At 39.9% G+C, this 22,816-nt stretch overlaps 1 protein-coding gene across 5 annotated transcripts in view; it reads left to right on the forward strand.

The window, feature by feature from the left end:
* Positions 1-22,816, forward strand: part of Lrrc4c (leucine rich repeat containing 4C) — a 1,309,582-nt gene that overhangs the window by 1,115,067 nt on the left and 171,699 nt on the right. Inside the window, exon 1 of one of the 5 annotated variants that reach the window (XM_036183238.1) lies at positions 3,702-5,192. The exons of 3 other annotated variants lie outside the window; for them this stretch is intronic. The gene's annotated coding sequence lies outside the window, so the exon portion shown is untranslated. Of the gene's footprint in view, positions 1-3,701; positions 5,193-22,816 lie in introns of those variants that run through there. One more of the 5 variants, XM_036183239.1, reaches the window with a different exon arrangement.

The raw sequence follows: 22,816 nt of genomic DNA on the forward strand, positions 1-22,816 counted from the left end.
ATACACACAGTCTCATTCTCTTTATTTTTAAGCAAAGTTACTAAATTCATGCTATTTGATGTTTTGTATTTCTGATTACAAGGTGCTGTCCCCTGCTGTTTGTTAAAGATTATACGAGTTAGCATCACCAACCCAGAGAGAAATAAGAGACAATTTTATTTTACCCATATGTCTAAACATCAGAAGAAAACAAAATGTGGAAATCTGTGTATCTATAGAAGAAAAACACTGTGGTAGCATCATGCCCTCTCTTCCCAAGTCATCTCACTGCAGTGACCTTTATTTCTAGATAGGATTTTGATAAGCCATACTGATGATGGGAAGCATGGGGATGTGAGAAGTTACTTACTAGGCAATTATTTCTTCTAAAAGGGGGATTATGAAGAATATTACTTAAACACATTCATCTATTGGCCATAATTAACAGTTCTTGTAGTAGGAATTTTAAAGAGTTCTTATTAATGAAACTCAAACCTTAGGCCAGTTATTGGGGTGATTGCTGGAAGATCAGAGACACAGAACAAGCCACAGTTTCCTCACCGCACCAGTCCCTCAGCTGGTTTTGTTTCGTCAGACTGGAAGCTTCCTCCTTCCAATGGCTCTCAGCTGGACTGTGCTGCTCCAAAGCCCGAACACTTCTCCAGCCAAATGCTTAACTAACTAAATGCTTAACCCTTAGTTCCTGGCCCTCACGCCTTATATACCTTTCTCTTTCTGTCCCCACTCCCTGGGGTTAAAGGTTGGGTTTCTGGGATTAAAGGCGTGGGTCACCATGCTTAGCTGTTTCTAAAGTGGCCTTGAACACACAGAGATCCACCTGGCTCTGCCTCCCAAGTGCTGGGATTAAAGGCGTGTGCTACCACCGCCCAACTTCTGTTAGGGCTTATTCTTCCTATTTTCTAGCCACCATTTCTGGCTCTGTTCTAGTGGCTGTCTGTTCTCTGACCCCAGATATGTTTATTTCGGGGAACACACAATATTTCAGGGAACACAATACCCACCACAAGTTCTGCAGCATAACTATCTACACTTGTGTGTCTTAGCAGCTGAATCTGCATGTGTGCTTTTATGATATTTCCCTTATTGACTCCTTATTTCAGTTCACTTTAACTAAGGCCACCTTGCAGCAAATACAGAAGCATACAGCAGTGCCATTTTGATACAGTGCTACAAACTCACCTCTGGAGACCTAGCATGATAACAGTCTGCATGCTCATGACAGTATTCTATATGACAAGCTGTTCTCCATGTTACCAAAACTAGTCACTTATGTGGAACTAGAAGAACTGAAATCAACTGGACCTGAGTTCAAGGTTTGGCTGTCATTTACCAATAATATCACTTGTCATTTCAGTTTGTCTTCAAAATGTTTCAGGATCCTGTTTGAATATTAAATATCATGATGTATAAAAGAGGCTGCAAACTACTATACATGATATATGATTTATGTATATTATATATTCAATTAGTAATTGATTTTTAATGAAAATATGAATGCTAAATAATCAATTCAATGTCTTATAGAGCAAACCAGCAACTGTGGTACTGTAGCTTGCAATGAGAAGCTAAGCAGAAGTGAGAAATCTTTCCAGTTCCTGCTTCCCTACTTAGCCTTCTTCCTTTTACTTTATTTGAGAGATTGCTTTGCTCTGAAGGCTGTTAGAGATGTGTAATAGACATCTAACATACTCCTCTTTGACTAAACAAATATGGGCTACTAGTGTTTGTGAACCAGGTTGTGCAACATCCACTTAAATATAAAAGCATTAGCACCGCCAAAAATTCACATTACATACAAGTTGCAACTACATAAAAGCTCTTAAAAATACTGAGAAGCCATAAGAAATTGTAGCTGAATGTAAGAAAAGGTATTTTCCTTTGCAGATCATGACCTCTGAAATACATATTACAGCTTCTTAATCTTCAAAGACATGTATACAGATGTAAACTTTTGAAGTCCAAAGAAGTAAAGATATAGTACATTGCATATAGCATATAATATATAAATATTAGTGCAACAAAGAATGAAAAAGAACGTTTAGCATGAACTTGAATAAACTTCTGATGTTCCCAGAGTAGCACAAAAGTTCTCTCCTTATCTTGTTGTCCTGCTATACTTTTCTTTGTCATGATCACACTGTATTTAACTGAGTTTTGAACCCAAGAGTGTATCCTAAGGGCTAGAAAATAAGTAAAATTCAGTCCAAAGATCTTTACTGGGAGGTGAAACAGAAATCTTTATTTATCTTCATCTTCTACAAGCATGGTCTCTAATAATCATACCTAATTTCATTATACTCATATCTCCAATAACATGTTTGAGAGACATAAAATAAGTGACTGTGGCTCATGGAAAGAGCTTTGTGATCATTATATAGTAGAGAAGAATGTCAAAATAAATATCTACTTATATCATTGTTCTATGGTCTGGGTCCCTGCTTCTCAGGAAAGGCAGTGGAGTTGAAATGTGCCAAACGCTCCTCTAACTCGAGTTGATGGAAAAGCCCACATCCAAGAGCAAGGGATGCTGGAATTGAGTTGTCAAGCTGTCCTGAATGTCTTGTACAAACTGAACAGGCCAATTTACTGCAACACTGCATAGGCTGAAGGCTCCTATCTCGGCTTTACACTTGTTTCCTCCTGGAGAGATTACCCTGCTCTTCCACGCTGTCCCTCTCTAGTAGCTACTGAGCTACCCCGATTCCTCCCGATGAACAGCTCTTGGTAGGAATAGAGCCTTAATCCCCACTTTGGGACCAGCCTGCTGGACTTCCCAGAGAGGCTCTTACCATCCAATCTGAAATCAAAAGCTTTGTGTTTGTTCATAATTTTGAATCCAGTGGTGATTTGATTTCAATGTCTTCTCCTTCGTACTTCAAAACTCTTGGCTTTCTGGATGAAAACAGACAAGCTTTAAAAAATAAAAAAAAAAAAATGAAAATGACAATTCCCACGCAGCCTGCATTTCTTTCTTGATTACTAGCCTCTGACGGCGAGGGGCTGCTTTAAAGCGGCGTTCTTCCGACTCTTCCCTCCAGGTGGCAGCAGTGCCACACCTCAGCGTCTCCAATCCCCTCTTCCCTGACTTCAAGTGTTAATGCAATTGACCAATCACTGCTAAGATGATGGGAGGTAATTGGGTAATTGTATTTTACTGATCTCTAGCAGAGAAAGGGAAAGGAAAAGGGGCAAGAAAGAGGGCCTGAGAAAGGGAAGGGACCGCAGTTCGGGTACGCTTTGGGGAGAGTGAACCCTAAGTAAGAGGACCTGGCATTGGTGGAGAGAAAGTCTAGACTGGCAGACGCTGCCGACCGCTCAGGGAGCGCGCATTCTTTTATCTGGGAAGAGAGCAGAGAGAGGAGAGGGAGAAGGCAGAGTTCACGCCGAAGTGGATGGAAGGGGATCTGGGTTTCCGCGGCACAGGGAGTCGCGAGCCGGGACTATGGCACTGAGACCCGCACGGAGCAACTGCGCGCCCGAGGACGCGTCTCCTCGCGGGGGACCAGCGGGCGTCGGGAAAGGCTGCGCACAGAGGAACCAACTTGTGGCTCCAGACCATCCCCAACGCAGCTGGAAATGAGATCAAAGCTGCAGTTTCATTCCAGAAGGATGAGAGGAGCCAGTGATTAGGGATTTTTTTTTTTTTAACCCCCTTCGTTCCCGTTTCGCTGTTTTCTCCTCCCCCTCCTCTTCCTCTTTTATTTATTTATTTTTTCTTTTAAGTATATATTTTATTTTTCTTTTTTATTTACCTAACACCACGTCAGTCCCGTCACATTGCTTTCCCTGTTTGAAATAAAAGCCCAGTCTGAACTTCCACCAGCCCGGAGACTCGAGATCTGCGGCCGGCTGATGGAGAAGGGGACACCCGTGCTGGCTGGGGACGCTGGCGAGGGACCGCATCACGCGTCTCTCTGGTGATCCCTGCCCTGATCGCCGAGTTCAGCGATACCTGGAGGACCTGGACCCAGTGCTGTGGGTGGGGGAGGGGACCCAGCGAAAGCCACCCTGAGCCTTAAAAAAAAGTAGCTGCTGACCGGGGGCGGAAAGGGGTTTGTTCTTGACAGCTGACGGAGCCTTGAAATTTTCCTCCTCTACCTCCGCCCCCTCCCCCGCCCCCGCCCCCCGCACTCCATTTAACGTGAGATTATGAAATCGCAGAGGCGGTGGAGGGAAGGCGACGGGATCTAACAGGGAGTTTGGAGGGGCGAGGGGGAAGGTGGCTGGCTGGGTGGCTGAATCAAAAATCCAATTGCGCACTGGGTTGTGATGAGAAATCTAATCAGATCTTTGACGAAGGGGCCGGCCGGAAGGGTAGCCGGTGGGGGCAGCTGATCCCCAAATTCTCCGAAGGGGAAGCTGGGGAAGGGAATCGAGGATGTAAAGAAAAGACTTTCTGGTTCCTTTTTTCTTTCTTTTCTTTTTTCTTTTTCTTTTTCTTTTTTTACTCCCCGGAGGAGGTGGCTGTTGGGTGCCTTGCTAAAATGAAGGATGCGGGACGCAGCTCTCTCTTGGAGCAGAAGGCAGAGGATAAACTGATTGTGCCAGAGAGAAGAAAGAATGAAGCTTTTTCTTGTGAGACCTGGATCGTAACATAAATGTGTATATGGCCACACGGGGAGCATTGAGGGGAAAAAAAATGAAATAAGCTGATGTCAGACCTGCGGGGTTTGGTGTGCTCTGACATAAATAAATAATCATAAAATAGCTGTTCCCCCTCCCCCAAGGATGTTTGGAAATGGAGAACTGGGGATCCACAAAGAAAAAGTGTGTTCTTTTTTTTTTTTTTTTTTTTTTTTTCTCTAAAGGAGAAAGTACGCCAAGGAGATATTTTTGAAATGAAAACTTTGCGGCTTATTTTAGGAAAGTAAAGACCTGATGTATATATATTTTGTTTGAATTTCCCACAAGAGGAGAGGAAATTAATAATACATCTGCAAAGAAATTTCACTGAAGAAAAGTTGACGTGGAGGAACGAAGCATTGATTGGGAAAGAAATCAGCAGAGTACTCTTGGATTGCTGCCCGTGTTGACTAAAATTGAAGGATAATTGCAGTTGGATTTTTTTTCTTCACCAACCTCCTTTTTGTTTTCCTTTTCTTTTCTTTTTTGGTGTAAAAACCATGCATTCTTTCTTGTTCTTAACCACCTGGATTTTCCTCGGGATGTAGCTGTGCTGAGTCTGAAATACAGTGAGTGATCAAAATTTTCTTATTTATTGATGAAGAAAATGTTCATTAATTTAGTGTTCTGATTCTCTCCCCTCTCCCTCCCCTTTTCCTGTGGTTTTCAAGGACCCGGCTATTGGGAACAAGAAAATGAGGAACAGGGTGGCCCACGCAGTTGTTCCCTCAAGCTGTGCTCACTGATAAGCTGGACGGCTATAATGATGCAGGTTGGCTGCATTCTAGGCAAATGCCTTTTTGCAAATGTTCGGTATGGAGAAAAAAAAAAATCTCTCCATGAAAGCCCACTGCAGTGTGGGGTGCTGATGCAAGTGATTGACACTCTAGAATGCATTTAAGTTACAAGGAAGCCCCAGAGTTAGAAGCACAAATGTTGGTTATTGGAAATCGAAGGGACCCGATTTAAATTTCATTATCCAGCCTTACACTGCAGATCAACAGAATGTATTAACACAAAACCAGGATACTAAAGAAGGTGAAGGATGGCTTCTGGCTAGTCGGTAGGAGGACAGTGAAGGAGGGAAATGGCAGAGCCAAGGAAGTGGGAGAGCACAGGCTGCTCTTCTACAGGCTCCTGCACTCCCTTGTCTAAATGTGGTCTTTGCACCCCTGGGGTCTGCAGTGGTAGAGCTATGACTGAAACAGAAGGCCACTTCATCCCACCCCTCATAACTTCAGAACCCCTTCGATATCAGAGAACCTGCATACAGATTGTAGAGGTCATGAGTGTTTGGTATGGGCTTCACCAAGAACCTCCAGACACCACTGAGAAACAGCTGCTGAGAAAAAGGCAGAAATTTAGCATCTCTCGGTAACTTAGAAAAGAGGACCAAAGGAAAAAATTGTGTGGAGCGCCCAAGCTTACCCTGGGCCAGCTTTGCTTTGAAGGAAAGAAGGCAATGAAAACAAAAATTAAGTAAATAATAAATAAATAAAAGAGAATGTTTCGAGAGATTTGAGAGACTGAGGCCTAAGGGATCACCTCATCCTTTCCCCACTTCCGGCAGAATCTCGGAGCTTGCCTGTTGTACAAAATGGTCCCACCCCCACCCCGACTCTCTTCGTGTTCTTCTCTGAAGCCTTCTATTAGAATCATGAACTCATGTAACTTTAGAGCCAGGTCAGATATTACATGCCAACACAAGAGGAAACTGAGGCTGAGAGAAGCCATAATTATTTGGTTAATGACCAAACAGCCTGAGACAGGTGACTCACATAAGCCTCAGAGAAGCAGACAAGTTTTGAATCCAAACTAGGAAAGAATCTGGCACACATAGGGTGATCACAGCTGCCATTTTTATTCAGAGATGAAAGAAAGGCACAGTAGTCTAGAGAAGGTGAAGTAAACTTCTGCCAGTGTAGATATTAAGAGTCATAGGTATCAACATCCCTTCCTTCTCTTCCCTTTCCCTCTCCTCTCTTCTCCCCTAGCTTCCACTCCTCTCCCCTCCCTTCTCTCCTCTCACCTCACTCTTTCTGTTGCATGGTTCAAAAAACACTGGCTTTAAAATATTTGAAATCCCAGAAGACCCACAAGTCTGAAATATCCCAAAGGAGATGGAAGGCAGCTGCCTCCTGGGTACCCTGTGAGTGCTGGGCACGTTTACTGTTAGGAGTGGTGGACTCTAGAGAGTCATTAAGGAACTGTGGAGTTGGATTTATGTTAGAGAAGTGATAATAGAAACCAGAAACACCCTGCTAATAGCATCCAAGTCTGTTCTTTTGCTGCCCTCATCATCTGCTCCTCTCCTCTCTCTTACTCCTGAACTGAGGTAGCATACCGCTCAGCACTCCTCTAATTTATTTTTCTGGGCACATGTTTTCTAGTGGGACACTCAGACACTGTAGGAATTTACCAACCTATGAAAGTGCAAGACTTTTTTCTTCCAGATCTCTATAGAGTCTTCTGCATATTTTACCATTCCCCCTCTCTCTGTCTCTGTCTCTCTGTCTCTGTCTCTGTCTCTGTCTCTCTCTCTCTCTCTCTCTCTCTCTCTCTCTCTCTCTCTCTCGTGTGTGTGTGTGTGTGTGTGTGTGTGTGTGTGTGTGTGTGTGTGTGTGTGTGTGTTTGTATGGGTCTGCTATGCTTTATATGGTCATTGTTGTCAATTCACCATTGTTGGTCATGTAATGACTCAAGTCCTCAAGTCAGACAAAGTTGTTAAGCAATTGCAACTTAGTACAACAGACATAGAAGAAAATCTGTCCTGGCGCTTTTTTTTCTTTTTTCTTTTTTCTTTCTTTTTTTTTTTTCTTGTAGTTCATCTTCAGACTTTATCTGGAAAACCTGCATTGCAAGTGTGTTGTGTCTGTCAATAGAGAGGCTTGGGCTTACTCATCTTAGTTTTACATAAAATTTTTCTCAGTACCAAACATTACCCTGGATTAGACCACAAATTGTATTTTTTCTACTTAACATTGTCATAGCTTTCCCATCCCCCTCCTTTCTTACACAAACAGGTAAATGTTTGCAGGAGGAGAAAAGGAAGGTAAGAGAAAGAAAGAATCTGAATCTGTGCTGAAATGTAGCTCCCTCAACCCTCACTGATAAGGTATCTAAAAGAGTCCCTCTAAGGTGAATCACTTTGCCTGCATTACATTTGGGTGTCCAGGCTGAGCTTGGAGAACAGACCCTCTAGACTGGAAATCAGTTAGCTCCGTAATTTGTGCAAGTTGTTCATGGGCTAGGAAAGAAATTCTGGGCATGGTGGAGCTGGAATCATACCTAATCACTTTGTTTCAGCTGAAGTTGGCCACTCAGTGGTATTTGTGAGTAGTATGTACACATAGCAATCTGTTGAAGACCACAGACCCAGAAAACTGAAGCTGTGTACTAGTTTTAATGATATTTTAAATTTCTTCCTCCTGGAACCTAACAGCTGTGCCCTTTGGGCAACATTTTAAATTTCCCTATTCCTCATTTTTTTCTCTTTTGCTTATGGGTTTGGATTTAACATCTAATTTGTTGGTAAATTAAATGTTGTTTTGTAAACTACAAGTGATGTGCAGCAAAGTCTCCACACAATAGGTTTTCTCTCAGGCTGTCTGTCTGTCATAGTCATTCTTAAGGTAATTAATGTGTATCCACTTCCTGAGGATAAATGAATTCTGTACTTTTAGGGTATGCTGGTGAGACTCAAGCAGAGTGAGACTGAGCTTATATTCCTTATTAGCCTTTCCTTCCAAGGTCTTACCAGAACAGATTGTCTGAAATACAACATTATGTATATAAAATGCTGTTTAGACCAAAACCTGAGCAAGAAATACTTAAGTAATAAATAGACACAATGAAAGAATGCTGTAACTGTGTCTATCATGCTGTGTACTTTTAAAGTTGGAATTTAAGTGTCCTTTGGTTACATATGCTACCGTCTTGGTCTGGAATCCATAAGTAAAGAAAAATGTGTTTGCAAATACATAATTTAAATTAGATTGTGCATCATTCCATTACAGTTATTAAGGGCCCAAGTTCCACTATGTGGACTCATGGTCTTCTTCTTCTTAACAAGTCTAACTCTAACTGCATAATTTATTTGCTTTGTTAAAAACAGAAGGCTTAATCTGTGGATGTGGATGGGAACAGATGAAGCACCAACATATTTAAGTCTTAACATTAGAATATGAAGTAAAACACACGCTTGCCAATGGTCTAAGCAGTGGGTCTTGATCAGGGTGTGTGATTTCCTCTCTTACACAGTAGTCTGTGCTCTGTGCATTTCCTCAGTGAACATCCTAAGAACTCCCCCCCCCCTTTAACAATAGCAAAAAAGGGTCCTACGCCTTAGTTACCAAGGTTGTTGACATTTGTATCCCATATGCATACTATGCTCAACTTGGTGTATAGCTCATTGGATTATGATTACTAACTTTTCAAAAAAGAAAAAAAGAAAATCTGGACAGTTTGGAAAGGCCTCCTAAGATTCGGCATTTTCACTTCTCATGAAAATCTAATGGGGAAATATTCACTATTTGGTGTATTTTACTTTGTGTGTTTTCTAAAAATGACAAAGAAATCATGTAGAACTTGGCTGACTATTTTCAAAGTGAACTCAAACAGCATCACTAGACCACATGAATTAGGGGTACTGCTTACACTATTTCAACCTATTTGTTTATCTGTAAATCATGTAAATCAGAGGTAAGATCACCCCATGAAACTGGCTACCAGGAAGATTGATCAGGCTTCCTATATTGTGGACTGCAAGCATTCAATAATTCCACATGTTTAAATTGAACATCTCTGGTCTATGTTCAGAGAGAATGTGGTTTACAAAGAAAATTAAACAGGTTTTTTTTTTTTTTTTTTGAGGAAGATCTTCATTACAATCCATGTTTGTGATATAGACAGAATCAAATTTGTATCAATGTGCTGGTTCTGTCATCTTGACAAAAACTAATAATGTGCGATCTAGTTTTCCTCAATTGAAGAACTGCCTGACCAGACTGGTCTGTGACGATGTCTGTCAGGTATTATCTTGATTTGTGGTTGATGTAGACGAGCACAGTCTACTTTCGGAGGTACCATCCTTGAAACATAGTTCCGGGTTGTATATGAAAGTCAGCTGAGCTGTAGAAACCAAACTAGTAAGTTGCATTCCTCCATGGTCTCTGCTTCCGTTCGTTCCTATAGGTGGTCTTGATTCCGTAACAACTTCCCTGGATGGTGGACTGCAACCTGCAAACTAACATAAACCTGTTCCTCTCCAGAGTGTGTTTGGTCCTGCTGTTTATTACAGCAGCAGGAAGTAAACTAGCACAATGACCCACCAGTCATACAACTTTAAAACACATTTGGAAGTATCTCAGTGAAACCTTCAGTCACCAAAAGCTGTGTATATACTTCGTGAATTGTGGATAATGTACACTGTCCATGAATACTTTAACTGGGTTTTCAAGAACTTTGTATCAGAGATACCAAAAGTTAATTGGTAAGCAATATCTTAGAAGAATCTCTAGGAAGAGATTGAGATACCATATCTTTGTTTTATTCAAAATTATTTCACTCAATAACCATTAACTTGACAGACAAAATTCAGTCTGGTGGAGGAGACAATGTGCTAGTGAATCTCTCTGAAGGTATAGCCTGTGCCTTTCTCGGTCATGGTCATGTTCTCAGCACTTCGGAATACCTAGATGTAAAAAATAATCTTTTGATAACTAACTGGACTTCATTAAATATCCTCCTGTAATGGATTCAAATGCATGCACATACTTGTATGCATGCAAACCCTTGCAGATGCACACACACACACACACACACACACACACACACACACACACAAGCAAGATTATACTCAGGAATCTATAGAAGGTTAATGAAAAGTGCTCATTAATGTTCTGACTGGACACACCGAAAAAGGAAGGGGAAATACGATCTTTTATTAGAAACTGAAGTCTGGATATTATATGATCTAGTACATTGTTATTATTTTTTAGTATTGATGTGGATGGACTATCATATCTGACACACTTCATACTCTCTTTCTTGGCCTTGTAGTGTATTTCTGTTCAACAAAATTTAAAAATTATGTTACTTGAATCACTAGGACTCCGATATTGAGTTCATAGCTAATTTCCTAGGAATTCCGGACTCCTGGAAATTAAGAACATATAATGCCTGATATCAGGAAATTAATGACTACTAAGTGAATGGGACATCACAGAGAATAACCCTGGCAGGTACATGGTCCAAAGGTAAAGGAGATAATTAAAAGATTTTTAGGGTTGGGGATTTTGCTCAGTGGTAGAGTGCTTGCCTAGCAAGCGCAAGGCCCTAGGTTCGGTCATCAGCTCCGGAAAAAAGAAACAAAAAAGATTTTTAAGGGATTAATTATGAATTTAGAGCAGAAAAACATCATATTCTAGCTTTGTTTCAGCACCTGCTCATGTTTAATCCTACGTTGCCAGTTAGACCTAATAAACATCACTTTTCCACTCTGCAAAACTGGGTATCATTTTCCTTTTCTCTATAGTTACTATAGGAAAGCTAAGATATACAGCACTTGATACTCAAACAAGTAATAGCTCACTGCCTTTCCTGTAAAATCCAGTTATTTTCTGTAGAAATAGGAACATGTGACAGATGATGAGTGTTTTGTCTTATATCTACTAACCATGGGAATATGGATTTTTTGCCAATTTCACTAACAAAGTACATAATATTATTTTATACAGTATCAGTAAAATCAGTGAAGTTTAAATGATTTAAAGAGCATTTATCTGATGTAAATATACTTTTATTTCAAGCTTGGTAGAGGCTTATGGCAGCTTTCAGTAATTATCTAAATAACCACATTTTTTGGAAGTTGTAGATGTCATTTAATAATGTCAGACATAAGTATAATTTTTGAGCCATTTAATAACTATCAGGTAATATGTTACAAATACTGCATGTTTAACTTCAATTCTCACTTAAGGAATAACAAAAGAGATGATAATTGTGGAAGGTGGTTTAGAAATTAGAAAGTGGATGTGGAGACCGAAGGCATTTATCACCTAAACCAAAGATCAGAATCAATGAATTCAAATCTGTTGTCTTAGTAACAAAACCTGGCAGTTTACTATCATACAACCTGATAGTCTGAATATTTTTTATTGATTTTGAAATATATCATTTCCCTCCATCTGTTACTGGAAGTGAGAATTCTCCATCTACTTAGGTCACACACCTTGCACAGTTTTTGCCATTTCTCAATCATATCCAAGTGTGAATTTTAAGAAAGTGACAAATTCCAAGAAAGATCCAAGGAAAATCATGCTAATTCATCAAAGATATCTATGAAGAAAAAAAGCTTTTTATATATTATGATATTATTATGAACCTAGGATTATATGAGGAATAAGGTCAATGCTCATAACTTTGGACTTTAGATAACAATATCCTCTATATAAGGTAAGCACATAAAATTGAGTTACTAAGACTTAGTTATATTGCATTTGATTCTGTAGGATCTGGTACCATGCTCACGTCAGAGTTCATGAATGTTTTCCAGAGGGCTGAGGAAATTCTCATTTATTAATTCCTTTAGTCATTTCACTTCCTCTTCTCCTCTGCCTCCTCCTCTATTTTCTGAGAGTGGAACTTTCTATGCATTTCTGAGAGTTATTTACCTGGTTTACTTAGAGAAATCCAACTCAATTTGTTGACCATAATGTAGATGAAGAGACCTAAATCAATCTCTATGACCAACAATAGCTTCTTTACTACCTTGGATCTTCTGATGACTTCCTGAACTTTCTACAACTGCAATTTATTGTTTTCCTTCTAATAACATATATTTAGAGTTTCCAATACTGAGGTCTCTTTAACACTCTTATCCAAGCAGTAATTAAATCCAATTGTAAATTCAGCTTTTATCACACAGTTTCCTCAGTCCAGATTTCATCATTATGTCTATTTCATAAGATCAACTTTTCTTCAGTATAATCCAGCATTCATCCCCCTACAAGAATTGTTCTAAGAAATAAAGATGAACAGCTCTTGCTTTATAGTCTTTGGGTACATTTGTAGACCATTCTCTTATCCTTATTGTACCATCTGAACAGCATAGTCATACCTCTGTTATTGTCCTGCTTTTGTTAAGATTTCACTCTTCTGGAGACCTGCCAGGCTAGCTTTGACTTGAACTTTGTAAGGAACACTGCACTGGACAAGGATATGCTCCATATGTAAAGTTTCAGGTCAACTTACCTCCTCCTAGATGCTTACCCAGCTCCTCTAGACCCATAGGTGTATTCTTTCTTCTACTCAGGAGTATCTTGTTTATCACATGCCCTAGCTCTTGTCATTGTTGTAATGTATCTACTGACTTGAAGCTACTTAATTGTGGCTGTAGGTAAAGACCGCACTGTATTTCTTTTATCATCTCCAATACTTACCAAGATAATAGCAACTTATTTTAGCAGAGTCTATAAACAAGTTGAAAGAGCTAATACATCTCTTTAGTGTGGCTGCTAATGTCATCTACTCTTTCAGCAATACTTTTGTCAGAATAATTGTCACATTTTTTTCCTCTTGGGGTCTGTGTTTCCAATCTATATTATATATAAAGTACATTATAATTTTTCCTCTGCTTTTAATAGTAGCAAACATATAAAAGTCAATCATCACTTTTTAAAATACGCTATCTGTACATTGCTACAATGAGTTGATACAAATAGCTGGAATAGGAAAGGTGCTTGAACTGGTGCAGTTTTCTGAGCACACTTAGGATTCCTGTTTGGCCTTTTGAAATATTGCTAGCAGCTGTTCCTGAGGATCCCATTTGAAGATAACTACATATAATTTGGTGTGGTGTTTTAATTTCCAGTTGTTAGTATGCTTACATTGTCAGTTTTGTCATGCACATACCTCATAGACATCACTAATAGATAGCAATGGTTTTTGGTTTTTATTTGTTTTGTTTTGTTTTGTTTTTTTGAGACAGGGTTTCTCTGTGTAGTTTTGGTGCCTATCCTAGATCTCACTCTGTAGACCAGGCTGGCCTCAAACTCACAAAGATCCATGTGGCTCTGCCTCCTGAGTCCTGGGATTAAAGACGAGCACCACCACTGCTGGGCTAGAGATAGCATTAACACCCCCAGCACCATCACTACACTCCTCCCCCAGCCAATCAGGAATAGTTCATTCAAAGCTGGGTTTGAATAATCTCCCACAAAGATTATGGTTTTCAAGCCTGAGGAATGTCGGAATGCAAATTTTTGCAAAGAGAAGTTAAGGGGTAAGGGCTGAGAGTCTTCTCATTTTTGAAGTACAGCTGGTTTTCACAGTATACGAGATACTGGCTTTACTGAATCCAGTTGCTTAGTTCTTCTGCTTTGGAATACAGCTTTCTACTTTCTCCCAAGAAACAGCATAATATAATGATGTTGATGAAAGACAATGCTAAAGGATAAGACTGAACTGAGTTATGCTTCAGTTTTATCCTTCATTATCAGTCATTTGAGATAAATGTCTTGACTGTCTTGGAATACTTACATTTTGCTAAATCTTCTTGGAAAAGTTTTCTTCTAGTTTTAGATATCTTCCACGTAGACACTTAGGATTAGCAATAACTACCATATTAGATAAAGTACAGTGATATTGATGTGCACAGTGTTTAGAATACCTTAGTCATCCTTTTTTATACTCCCAACAAGTTTTTAATCCCAGGACTTCCAAAACAGTTGCGTCTCCACCAGTACCTGATAAGATAATGCTTGAGGCCTTGAGAATGAGTAGGTGCAAGGGAGGAGTTACTTGCAAGTCAGTGATCAATCCCATGCTTCATTACTGCCAACTACAAACTGCTGTGACCACACTGTGTTCTTGAGACTAGCACAGCTGTTGACTCTCACCTATCTTGAACAAGTAATAATAAAAAAAATGTAAGAAATTTGAGCCACTAGATTATTTTTGTTTAAGTTGTTGCTAAAGTGGGCAGGGGCATGCATGGGGTGTAGGGTGTGAGGGTTCATAGATTTAAATGGTAATATCATTTTTCTTCTGATGACTAATACACTTTCCTAATAATTAGCATCATCGATGTAGTCCACTATGCACCAAGCTGATTGATACTTAACACTTTAATATAAGTCCTTCCTATTAGAAATTCAGTTATTCATTTTTAGGTTATTTTGTTTATTAGATAAGAATCCATTGTAGTATTAAGAAATTCACTCAGGACAAAGGGCTTGTGCTCTTTAATGATGACTTGGTAATGATTTTGGAGATTTCAGTAGTTAAGAAGGAAATTCTAAGAAAGCTATGTGACTTTTGGAAGCTTAAGATGTCTTTCTCCTGATAGATTTCCATTTGGATTGCAACCAGATCTCAGATGTGTTGATTTCTCATAATCTTGGGGTAAGAAGATAGGGGATGAGAGAATGGGGAAGGAGAGAGAGGATAATCTTCACCTAGCTATTGTAATGCAATGGAGAAAATGTCACTCATTCAGTTGGCTATTCTCTAGAGAGACTCACTTAATCAAGAACCTACATTTAAACACGCCATGAGGGAACTCAGGTGGGTGACTCTGAAAGTCAGAAGAGCCATGGGCAAAGAGTTAACATCTATGCAGTGGTGTTCAGGAAGGCAAGAATAGAGCTATGAAGGCTTTCTCTGTATTGTTTGAATGTTGCCATGGCAATCGTTTCCAGCAGAAGTTACATGTTTTCAAATCCCCAAAGCATCAAGCTGGCTTTCCTTCTCACCCTTCCTCCATCCCTGCCTTTGAGCCTTCTTTCTAGACTTTGCCTTACTCTCTGTCCCCTCCCTTTCTCTGCCCTTCCTCTTGTTCTCACTTCTCTCAACTCAGCCCCTATTAACAAAAATTAAAAAAAAAAAAAACCCTACTCCAAGAGGTCACTTGTGGCAGCAAGTGATTCAGACATATACTCCTCTATCCAGGTTCCTGTTTTTCCTTTCTGTTTGCGTATGTATTAAAGACCTAATTAGATGGAAGCTGGGGATGGTAGCAGGGTTGGGGTTTTCCCTTGTTGGTAGGACACAGAACATATTATAATGGTTGGTGTTGTGGTGATATGTTAATTGGATCGCTCCAGGCAAGTGCAGAGCAGCCGTCTCTGACAATTAGAAAGAACAATGGCTTTACTATGAAGCAACCCCCTCTTTGAATCAGTGCAGGGATTAGCATGCATTGCAGGTCTCTAGAAGGTTCCTGCACACCCGAGACAGATAGATCTGCATTTAGAAATGCCTCCTGTCTCTTTAAGCTAGAACACCGCTGCCTCTCACTTAGCTTGTTTCACTGGCATGGGACAAGAAAAGGAGAATAGATCTGGCTAGGTGAGCTGCTGAGGGAACCTTATCCTGTTGGAGACCTAAACCGCGGGATATATCGTGAGGATATTAGCACAGAATCTTTGCCTGCTTAATGCACGTGGCTGGTGAATTGTGAAATGGGTCTCATTAGAGCCTTTCATATCCTGGCATGTGCCAAAGTGCTTTGCCGGCACAGCGCCATCACTTCGGGTCCAGCCCTGCTGCTCTTCACTACAGCCAAGAAGGGACAGAGGCTCCGTCTGTATTAAAGCCTTAGGTCCCATCACTCTCTGTCTACTGTTCATTGTAAGACTCCTGTGGCCCTTTCAGCCCAGCCAGGGATGAGGCATACCACATCCCCTAGGTGTTTACTGAGAAGAAATGTTAAGGATTCTAAGAATCACTGTAGAGTTTAAAGCAGCCATTGGATGCTGACACCCACACAATGTTTTTCCCAGGATGGCTTTGTAATTGCACTTGGATTTTTTTCTGCAAACATCCCCAGATACTCACCTGAAAGCAAGGATGGGTAAACTGTGCCAAATAAGCCACCAGGGACCTTTGTGCTATTAAATAGACGGGCACTCTGCTTTATTTTCCCCCAGCTTGGCATACTAAGGATTTTAGAATGAAACTATATCTCTCAGAACATAACCCCATCCATACTATCAGCTGTCATACACTGAATATTGTGTATCTCAGCTGCTTACTCTTAATTAAAACACAATGTAATTCGAGAGTCCATAAATATAAAGGCATAAATAAACCTCAGAGCCAAATTTGAACAAGCCTTGCACCCTTCCTAACTCCAAATTTCTCAACTATAATATGAATAACTAAAGCACAAGCTGTGATGAGGATAGAATTGAATGTACACATCAATAGTGTTTATCAGAGTTCTTTCATACTGCTAAGTATTTGTAAAGGGATACTTTTCTCCTGCCTCCCTTAGCTTTTTTATATAGGGTCTCATTATATCGTGCTTGATAGCCTAGAACGTGTTGCATAGATGAGGCTGGTTTCTAACAGGCAGTGAGGTAATCTTCTTGCCCCTGCTTCCCACCACATGTTGACCACACCTCCCAAAGGATGTTTTCTTATAGCAGTATTGTGGAATAATCACTAGACATTTGTCTAAAGGAGGAAAACAATGAAAAGTGACCAAGTGACTGTTTTATTAATGACATAAAAGAGCATCAGCAAATGGGTTGTTAAACTAAGGATAATATTCTAGATTTTTCCTTTGTGGCTTGGAAATCATAACTTATAGGACCAATGGTTTAGTTGCTTTCATTTTGGACACATGAATTTTACTCATACATATTAGTATTTTATAATGATACTGATCAGCTGGACCTGTCTCATTAGTAATTAGCTAGTCTGGAAATAAAAGAAGAAAAAAATTAGGTAAGAAGAGTAAAACAAGAAAAGCTTGAAAGTCCTACAGTCATATGAAATTCAGGCATAGTTTGATCCAGCTGGTCACATTTCTACAGGGAGCCTGGTTCTTCCTGGTTTAGTCCTCTCCCATGCACCATTCTCATTTTGGGGACATTGCTTTTCAATTTTTCAATCATTCACTAAAAGATCCATGGGTTTGTTCCACCATTTACAGACAACATCTCAAGGCCTGTATTCAATGGGCTCGCACAAATCATAGACCTACTCATAGTCTTCCACTGGCTTGAAAGGAATAGAATGAAAGGCCAAGCATGTTCCTCACTTCAAATTAAAGGGTGATAACAGACAAAAGAGATTAAATATAGGGGATTTAAAAAATCGCATATATCTACCTTGTATATTGGAAAGAAAAATCATATTGATTGACTATCTTTACTGCTATGCAGTGGTAAAGAAGGGAGTGTGATGCATTGCTTCATAGTCTAAATTGCTAGAAGTGTTACGTTGGTATTTCCCTGAGACGTTATATCTCATGTATGTATTGAAATTATAGTAGCCATCTCAGGAGGTGAAAATTATCTGTGCCTCTCAGCTTTTGTAGAACCACTTCACCTACACTGATGTTTCCTTTGCCCTGTTCCTCTCAACCTTAGGAGAAGATCCTTGTTTTGAAGAGAGAAAAAAAAAAGGCCACCTTATCTAAATGATGAGGAAGTAAAAGCAAGAACAAAAGAATCTTTTCAGTCAATGACAGTTCCCTGAAGATGTCCTTTGAATCCCAAACACCCACACTTCTGGTCACCTGCACCAGCCATGCTCCTATCTCCTTTGACTTAATGTAACTTGCTGTCACACAGAGCTACACCAGTGACCTGCCCTCTCCCCGATCTTTCCATTTTCCCTATACAACACTTCACAATTTCCTTTGCCTCTTCTTTGACTGATAAGGGGAAACTAGACTTAGATTCAAATGTCCCTTTAGAAAGTCCTCTGAAGGCATAAACCTGCTTACCAAGTCTAAAGACTGGAGAATTACTATTACGTTTTGTAGTCTTTCCGTTGCTCAATTCCATCCTGGGAACACTACAATGCAATGATGTGTTTACAACTGGTCATTGTTGGTTGTAGTGGTGCATGCCAGTAGAGTTTGCTGAAGGAGGCAAAGGCAGGAGGATCAGAAGTTCGAGGCTAGCCTGGGCTACACGTTAAAAAAAAAAAAAAAAAAAAAACTGACCATGGAGTCAACTTTTAATGAATCTTTAAAAGACTCTCAGACAGAAAACAAGTGGGATAGTTTCTTCTTGGTATGATAGAAAAATAAACAAGACTGATATTTCATCAACCCATCTTATAATTGCAATGTTAATGGGTTACTCTAAGTGATTTATCTCACTGTACCTTTACAAATGCAGCAGTAATGCTATAGAGAACATTAGTAACATGTGCTACTTATTAAGTGCTTGCTATGATGTGCATTCTCCATTCCAAATTTTTCTCCTTTTTATAAGCATTGAGTCTACAGGTAAATAAGTGCATAGTTTTCAGAGAAGAGGAAAGTGGAGCTTAGGCAGGCTTAGTCACTTATCCATATCACCAGGCCAATGAATGTCAGGACTGCTTGCATTCTGTCAGCCCTGATGGTTTCTCGGCTGGCTGCTTTGTTCCAACACGGGCTTACTTACTAAAAATATTGTAACTAGAGGACAGGAGAGATGACTCAGAGGTGAAGAACACTGGCTGCTCTTGCAGAGGACCTGGGTTCAATTCCCAGCCTCCACATAGCAACTCAGAACCATCTGTAAACCCAGTCCTAGAGAATTCAATATCATCTTCTGGCTCAGAATTCAAGTTACCTATGTAGTGCACAGACATACATGTCACCAAACACTTATACACATAGAATAATAAAATAGAATTTTAAATGCTGTCATTTGATTTCTCCCAGCTTAAATCAAGACACCAAAGACTTGTAACCATTTATTTTGCCCTTATTACTCTTATTATTTTATTTTATCTAAGGACATTCCAATCTTTGATAATTTGTTACAGTGCTTTATAGCCTCTGGTTTGTCCAGGACAGCTCCAAGCACAGCTCTGGATATTCAGAGGCAAAGATTTTGCTGAACTGCTTTAAATATACTGACCACTGAAGACAAACAACCAAAACCCCAAAGCTTTGTAGGAAACCCAGTTATTTGTCTTGCATCAGTAAGAGTGAATAAAAATATCATAATCCAGTAATTCCTGACAATAACTTCTATCTGCACAGATATTAGATATTAATTAGTAGTTGGTAGCCATTTCCCCTTTCATAAGGTTGACAGTGGTTGGTGAGACCCTCCTCTGAAGTGCTATGTATAGTTGATGGTTGGGGGGTGGGGTCAGTTAGGGTTTTGTTTAGGGTGACTATTTGTACCAGTCTCCAGTAGATGGCCCCACACCCAGGAGTATATGAACAGTGCAAACTGGAGTACAGAGATTATTAAATTAAGAAAAGGAAAGAAAGAAAGAAAGAAAGAAAGAAAGAAAGAAAGAAAGAAAGAAAGAAAGAAAGAGAGAGAGACAGAGAGAGAGAGAGAGAAAGGAAGGAAGGGAGAGAGAGAGAGAGAGAGAGAGAGAGAAAGAAAGAAAGAAAGAAAGAAAGAAAGAAAGAAAGAAAGAAAGAAAAAAGAAAGGAAAGAGGACATGAAGTTGAAGTGAGAAGGTCTGAGAGGAGTTACGTTGAGGTGAATGGTGAATGGGCTCAGAATACATTATATTTTTATTTACATTCATTCATTTTATTTTATGTTGATGAGTGTTTGACCATATAGATATATATGAACCATGTGCACACCTGGTGCCTGCAGAGGTCAAAATAAGGTGTGAGATCCTTTCGAACTGGAGTTACAGATGATGGATAGCCACTATATAGTTGCTGAAAACTGAGCCCTGGGCCATTTGCACGAGAGCAACAACTGCTTTTAACCACTGAGACATCTACAGCCCAAAAGAATTCTTAAACAATTAATAAAGTATTTAAGCTCTTTCAATAACATATGTGATGATAATGCTAGTCATAAACTTAGTGGTGCAAGCCTATCCCAAGTAATTGTTTCAGTTGATGGGGCACACCCACTTTTGTGCATAGAAATCTGATACTTTCTTCCAAAGGTCTTAAGGAATTGCATCCCTTTCCCATTTGAATTGGGACATGAAAGAGGCAGGAAACACCGCATGACATTACAAAGACAGTACTAAGAAAAACCACCATTCTCAGCTAGCTAGACAGTGAACCAGATGGAAGCAAAGCTTTAAATCAGGCCAGACTCCTCCAGTGCATCACTCTCTATTGTGCTTAAGACTCACACACTGCAACAGCGGGGAAGACAAGGCTCAGCATGCAGGACTGCAGGATCCAAAGACACAAACACTTGTTCACTTACATACGCACACAACCTGGTTCCCCATGCCTTTATCTCACTGTCCTCAATTCCCCATGTCTTCTGAAGACATGTGCCACTTCATCTTCCTATGCTATTCAGAATTCAAGACAAAGGACTGCACATTGAGGCCATAGGCTCTAGATGTAGGTCATGGTGTGACACTACAGAATTCTTCTCATTCCATACTATGTCTCTGACCCAAAAATCCCCTGTGCAAAGGGTGGAAAGTGACTTTAATATCAGTTTGGCTTTTGATGCCCAATTCTAAAGATTTCAAAAACAGATGGGAGAGGCTCACTGCAGCAGCTCACCATTTTATACTATCGGAAGCATTGCTTCCTGTCCCTTCAGGCTGGCAAGCCAGAGTCAAATCTTGCTTCCTGTTGTCTGTAGAATATGCCCCTTTCCTCTCCTGATTCCAGCATTTAGCACTTTCCAGGTCCAGATAACTCAGCCCCTGATTTGCCCTTCTCCTCCCAGTTATACCTCTTTCCAAAGCACTGCTTTTGTGCTGCACTCCTACTTGCTAACCCTCATTTGTGAAGTAGGTTCCAGACCCTGTAACCTGACTCTCTTCCAAAAACCTTTGTATCTCAGCTCTTCTTCCCTCAAACAACCCAGTAAGTATCTTTTAGCTGTGCTGCAATGCCTGTGTCCTGCTTTATGTGTGCTGTGCTTCTGCAGGCTCATTGTTTGTGGTTCTTTGTGTCATATGCAGGCTTTCTGAGATAAGTCCTTGGACATAAATTCTCAGCCCTCACTATCATGCCTACATATATAATATATGAATATAATGGCATATATAATTTGTACTCATACGATGTATATATCTTATATGTTTCACAATAGAAAACAAATCTGTTCTGCTTTTAACTACTTGCTGATCATAAAAGTGTTCTGAGGGGCTAGAGAGTTGGCTCAGTTGTTAGGAACCCTGACAGCATTTGCGAAAGACAACAGCTCTGTGCTCAGTGCCTATATGGTAACTCCCAACCATCTAAGATTCCAGTTTCAGGGGATCTGGTGTCTGCTTTGGAACTCCATAAGCACCAGGCACACAAAATGTGCACATGTATGCATTCTGGAAAAAGATTCATATATGTATTGTAAGATGAATAAATCTGAAAAAAAATCCAAACTTTTTTTTTTTTTTTTTTTTATTAGAGTTTTCTTTAAGTTTTTTAAGAGAATCAGTGGACCCATGCAACTTTCTTCTTTTGAGTTAATCACAGATTGTCACCTCTGAACAACAACAGCAACAACAACAAAACTCTCTGGAGAAGGTGACTTAGATTCCATTTATACAGGAATTATGCAAACATCAGAAATTCAAATAGTGACAGCATCAATACTGAAATATTCTGCGGCTACTGATCTAGTAGGAATCTAGGCCTTACTAATCAAAAGAAGGTGCTTTGGTAAGTTTGATGTGTTTGTCGTCTTCTTTGGAAGTCAATTTTTTTTTGTTTTTTGTTTTGTTTTATGATGATGGATGAGCTTACCTAAATAACTGCTCACACATGCAAGCTGATTCTTCCTTCAACTGCTCTTTCTTTTAGTGTTTTAAGGCAAGATGGAGTCATAAGTCTTAACATTTTCTGAGTTCTGCCTCAGCATATTATTCTGATATAGCACAGTGGTTCTTGATGAATCTCATCCCCAAAGTGGGCAGATGAAATTTACACTAACAAGTGGAAGACAGGACACAGAATGTCTTCTTTTTCCCATGATATTAAACAGACTAAAAGATTGGCCTATTTCCCCACTCTGCTGAGTAATTTTTGACAGTAAATAGTACATATATTTTAAATTTCAACCAAATGTTATTACTTGGCAAAGTAAATGCCAGAAGCCTATGACAAGCAGCTGCCATGTCTAGCACTCCCTTCCTTGGTGAAAATGCTGAGCAGGTAGTTGTGAGTAAAACAGGAAATGTGGGATCTTTTCTCCCAAGCTTCTCCAGTAGCCTGGCTCTGACAGCCATTTCCTGCTGCTGAATGCTGCTGTCAAATGGAGCTCAGCAATGCTGCTACTGGCTGCCC

The sequence above is a fragment of the Onychomys torridus genome, chromosome 4 (genome assembly GCF_903995425.1).
Source record: "Onychomys torridus chromosome 4, mOncTor1.1, whole genome shotgun sequence".
NCBI lineage: Eukaryota > Metazoa > Chordata > Mammalia > Rodentia > Cricetidae > Onychomys > Onychomys torridus.